Source organism: Pseudopipra pipra, chromosome 6, assembly GCF_036250125.1.
Source record: "Pseudopipra pipra isolate bDixPip1 chromosome 6, bDixPip1.hap1, whole genome shotgun sequence".
NCBI classification, from domain to species: domain Eukaryota; kingdom Metazoa; phylum Chordata; class Aves; order Passeriformes; family Pipridae; genus Pseudopipra; species Pseudopipra pipra.
The window spans coordinates 43,009,413-43,015,412 of NC_087554.1; positions in this window are offsets into that span (position 1 = coordinate 43,009,413).

The following is a 6,000-nucleotide window of genomic DNA, read 5'->3' on the forward strand; positions in this document are numbered from 1 at the left end:
TTCACATTTGCAAATGCAGAATTAAATGGTTCATGAAACATGTTGTAACAAATGCAGTTGACAACACAAAGTAATGGAATAAGCTATTGTTAGTATCACATATCTGTATGCCTAACAGTTGCTGCACATTGTGGAATAAAAATTATCAAAATAAATGACACTTCTTAACCCAAGGCATAAAATTGTGCCACAGGTGGGATGCTAAAGAGTGAAAAAGAGGTGATTTATCTAGATGGAAAGGTTCAGCCACATCAGTGACCCCTGCACTTCTCATTCCCTTAGAGATTACAGGCAGCACTCAGAAGGAATAATTATAGCTGGGGGGAAAAGATCAGAAGGTCTATTAGTGCTTTTGTAAAAAAAAACTTTATATTCCTCAAATCATGTCTGTGTTTTCTGGAATGACTGAAATGGAGGCTGGTTTAATTTCTGTTATTTGTGGTACTTTGTAGAAAACTCAACTTTCTCAGAGAGGCAAAAATGTTCTCATGCGCTTTTGTATGACCCCACAGACTCCAGGGCGTTTTGCAAACATTTTGGAAGCATTCTATTCCCAGCTGATAAACATCTTTTCATACAGGACATGGTGGTCCACTGACGCTTCCCAAGAAATAAGGGAGTGTCCTTTAGGCACCAAAAAAATCTGCAAGAAATAAGGGAGTGTCCTTTAGGCACCAAAAGCTTTAGGTAAGCAAACAAAGTAAGGGGAATTTTTTGCCCACAGAAATGATGAGAGAGAGGTATGGAGGTGGCATGCAATTGTCTAAACTGATACTGCACAACAATGTTAAGCAATGGCCTTGAGGGAACAAAATACTAATAGAAGTGGATTTTGCTTCTCACCTAAAGCCCAGTTCTTCTAGCAGCACAATACTTTCTGTTGTCACACTCAGACTTTGGTCACTACGACTCACAAGGACTGAATGACCTTGGGCAATGAGCATGTTCCTGTTGAGAGATGTCTTATCCAAACATTGGGTCTGTACAGTATGATTGGTAAGAAGATGCTATTCTAAAATTTTATGGCTTCCAGAGTCAGCTCTGAGCTTTCTGCTGCTGATATAAAGGGAAAACCTGCCAATCTCCATTTAAGTTGGACTGAGAATGGGGACAGGTTTGGCCTTGCAGGAAACCTGTGGGAGTATGTCAATCTATCTTTTAGAATTAGTTCCAGGTAGGTTGCTGTATTTCCTGTCTCCCCTGTTGATTTGCACATCTATCAACCCTTATACAGAGGAATTTGTAATATTTCTTCTAGTGACCTGCGCTAATAAGAAAATAATCAGAAAATATTTGAGGAGTACAGATCTCTAGCAGCAGAGATCCTACCTGCCAGACCTTCAACTTTTATGAATTGGCACTGCTATAGTAACTTTTAGAGCCGAATTTGCTTACAGCTGCAGAAGATAGATCTCCCTCAATATTTGTATTGCTGACCATCCACAGAATGGAGGGACAGATCAGAAGAGTGAAAGAACAGCTGGGTCAAGCTGTTCTTCCCACTGCACTGGTAGCAATTTCTCAACATACTGTTTCATATCTCCTTGTCAGCTAGTTCTCTGGGTCCATAAAATCATAGGATTTGGGACTGTTTTGATATCTTTTCCCATGCCTCCTTCGTGTACGTGAGGAATGTCTAGTATAAGTGAGCCTTTCCAGATATCTTGCCATAATTTTCATCGAAGTGAATCTAAAAAAGAGGTTGATTCTCCATAGGGAGGGCTGATGATGACCTTCTGTCCTTCCTTCAGGCTGTATAGCTGCTCTTCCACCTCCTGTGCTTGGGGCAGAGAGGCCGAATCTTTCAGTTTGTATCTGCATTTCATGAGATTCACACCTGGGATGCAAATGTCTTCAACAAGAATGAAAAGGAAATGCTTTTCACTGTTTGTCTTTCACAGCAATTTAGGGCAATCTGAGATTTAATTTATTCACCAATTGGAAAGGGAAATCAAGCCAGCATCTTTCTTTCAAGCCAAGGTTTTTCTTGCATACCCCCGTGTAGGCTCACACAAAAGAGCTCTGATCACTCTAACTAGGTGTTTGTTCTAATTATAGAAAGATTTAGTGTTGGTTACATAATTGCCCACTGCACGTCAGCACATGGCATTGTTATGCTACAAAAGCCTCTTTTCTGTTTCCCTCTTCACAGCAGACTCAGTGTCAGGCTGTTTAACTGAGAGCTGCAAGGACCAAAATTAATCCGAAGCAACCTCTCATAGCTTTTCCAGGGGAGGCCAGCAAAAATCAGATGCTGACCTGCCCCCTTTGCTGGGAGTGTGTCCAATACGTGGGATCTAGAGGTTAAAGCAGGGGATTGATAGCCTGGGCAGCAGTCTTTTAAGCATCCCGAGTAGAAGCAGTGGGCTGTGGTCAGGAATCAGTGGTTGTTCTGCAGTTACAAACTCTATTTTTGCCTTTTACATGCAATAGAACAGTAAGTTTAAATGGTTATCCCACTGTTATGCCCAGTATCAGCCTGAGCTGTGGAGGTCGTGAATTTGCAAACACAAAAATCCATAGCAAAACTTCCACAGGATTTAGCAGACACAGGAGCAGTAGATCTTTTCCCTGTACTTCTAAGATTTTTTGATTATTTGATTCAGGTTGGTTACTTCATTTTCAGTCAGCACTTGTTTCTCATTTTCTCAATAGTACATAGGGTGCACATCTCCCTAACTTTATTTTCTTCCTCTTTTCCCTCTGAACTGTGAAGCTTCCTTCCAAAATAGTCTTTCCTATATGAATTTGTAATGATCCAAGACTAAGCTGCGATGCTTCACTGCCCTGCATCAGTTCAAAAGCTCCCATCTGTCCTAGAAGGGAAAGAAATTTACGGGATTGTAGCCAGTTTAACCATCACATGGTTGATGCAGCAACTGGCCATGTGGGCCCTGTATCCTCAATATGCTGGCAGGGTAATCTGCCCTTCATAATTTGTAGCTGCTTTGTTTCTTAGAGATGGTATTTAGCAGGAAGCCCAAATTACACAGGCATTTATGTTAAGGTCTGCCACAGAGTACAAGTAGGGAAAGCAAAAGTGAAGTGAAGCCAGATGGAAACAAGAGGGGTACTGTGGCAGGTTGACCCTACCTGGATGCTGGGTGCCCACTAAAGCTGCTCTGTCACTCTCCTCCTCAACTGGACATGGAGAGAGGATAATGAAAGGCTCATGGGTTGAAATAAGGACAAGAAGAGATCACTCACTAACTATTGTCACAGGCAAACCAGATTCAATTAGGGAAAATAACTACAGTTATTTTGAATTTATCACCAATCAGAACAAGAGTAGGATAATGAGAAATAAACCCAAATTTTAAAAAACAGCCTCCCCAAACTTCTCTTTTTCCTGGGCTCAACTTCACTCCCAATTTTGTCTAATTCCCCTCCTGCACAAGTGCAGGGTGATAGAGAATGGGGCTTATGGTCAGTTCACCACATTATCTCTGCTGCTCCTTCCTCCGTAGGAGTAGAACTCCTCACACTCTTCACCTGCTTCAACGTGAGCCGTTCCCATAGGCTACAAATCTTCAAGAACTGTTCCAGCGTGGGCCCTACAGGGTCACAGGTCCTGCCAGCAGAACTGCTTTAGCATGGACTCCTCTCTCTATGGGTCCACAGGTCCTGTAAGGAGCCTGCTCCAGCATGGGCTGCCCACGGTGTCACAGCCTCCTTTGGGCATCGTTTGCATCCTCCACAGGCTGTAAGTGGATCTCTGCTCCACCATGGACCTTGATGGGCTGCAGGGGCACAGCTGTCTCACTACAGTCTGCACCACAGGCTGCAGGGGAACCTCAGCTCCAGTGCCTGGAGCACCTCCTCCCCCTCTTTCTTCACTGACCGTGGTGTCTGCAGAGCTGTTCCCCTCACATATCCTCACCCTTCTCTGAGCACAATTACCTCCACATAATAACTTTTTCTCCTTTATGACTGTTATCACAGAGGCACTACTACCATCACTGATGGGCTCAGCCTTGGCCAGCAATGGATCCATCTTCCAGCTGGCTGGCATTGGCTCTGTTGGACATGGGGGAAGCTTCTGGCAGCTTCCCACAGAAGCCACTCATGTAGCCCCCTCCCCCACTACCAAAACCTTGCCACACAAATCAAATACAGGTACCCAAATACAGGTACCAGCAAATATTCCCAATATTATGCTGATCTTTCAGGAGAATATTCAATATACCACTGTCCCACAGCCAGGGAGAAGGTAGACAACGTTACCTTTACAGCACTTTCCACAGAGGTTTGGATGAAAAACCTATTAATCTTGGAAGAGAGACTTGTCATCAAAACCTTTCCCTAACTCCAATGTCATGTTTTATTCCTTTTAGAAGCTGAGACCTTTTGTTTCAAGCATTCCTAGATCCCTTTTCCCCCTGTTTCTATCCTTTTGGGTACAACTGCATGCCTGCAAATAGGAATGGAAATGCAGTGTGGTGATGCTTTCCTTGATTTGTTTCAGTGTTTCCAGAATCATGATGGAAACAATAACTCTCAAAAAATTATTAAGAACCTTTTGATCTCATTCTGGTTTTGGTCTCTGGCATCTTTTTAAAGTATTAAGAATTTATTTTGGTATCTGTGTCCTTAACTCTGTCCCAAATACTTCTGTCATGGGTTCCCAGGTATTATTGAATTGCTTTGCTTAATTATTAGAAAGATATTGACCGGAAACAACATTGAGTTTCCTTCTTTTCACAATGGGAGAAAAGTTTAATTAGAAATGCCAAGTTTCAGGTGGGGGACTATCCAGCTACGTATTTGCTCCAGAGAATAAGAACCTTTTACATTATTTATGATGATTCAGCAACACTTTGTCATTCTCTGGTTTGTTCTTTCTTTTTTTATTGTAATCTTTATTGCAGGAAGACTTTGATGGAGAGATTGGTTTTGCACTGAACCTTGAATATGATAAAATTTATTACCATTTTCATTTCTTATAGGAAGGAGCTAAAGATTAGCTGGAGAGAATACTTCTTTTCATTGTGCAATTATTTTCCCAGTTGCCAACAGTTATTCTATTCTTGATGAACACAGTTGTTTTACTGGATCATTCTCTTGGATGGAGAACAGCAGTTTCTGAGATATTTTTGATACATATCTCTTTGGCCTTTGGAATATCCTTAAGCACAAGCTGATATTAGTCAGCCATGTGTGCACTTCACTGAATGACCAAAGCTAAGTATAACTGCATAAGTTATGCTATCACCTTAACACTGCTTGGGGATCTGCCCACACGATGGACAACATTTGGTTTTTGTTCAGTAGGAGCAGGATGAGTGTTGTAAGTCTTGTCACCAGAACCCCACTGGCGACAGCATGAGAGCACTCCCTCAGCACCAGGAGCAGACACTGTGTTGCCAGCCCACGTGCTATAATGCCTGCATAGCTGACTGTACTCACACCCAGCCTTGATGCGGTGCAATACTCAGACTCAAAAAATAAAATATTCATAGTGCCCTGGTCAAACCCACACCCTTCCTCAAAGACCAGTTCTAGTTTCTAGTCAATAAAAACATCAGTGCCTCTCCAGCACCCCTCATAGATGTGCAAAAGAAGTGCTCCGAGTTTAGTGGTTTTACCTTCTGTCACGATTTCTGATTTAGGTATGTATATATGCATACATACATACAAACCTTCTCCCTGTTGCAGAGCTTTCGGTGAGGAAACACGGAAAAATAACTGAAATATCCTAAGTCTGAGGGTTTTTAAGAGCGCAGAAGATGGGCTTTCTGGGCAGCTGTGCCAGGCCGGGAGCCCCACTGACGGACGGGGATTGCGATACCCTGCTGTTCCCGAACCGGAGCAGGTCACAACGCTGCGAGCAGGGCTGTGAGCAGCGCGCTCCCTCGCGGCGGGGCGGAGGCGTGAACGCTGCCCGGGGCCCGGCGCTCCCGGGGCCCGGCGCTCCCGGCGCTCCCCCCGCCGCTCCGCCGTGGGCTCGCCCAGGGGCCTCCCCTCGCAGTCTCGCCGCGCCCCCATCTCTCCGAGCGGCCG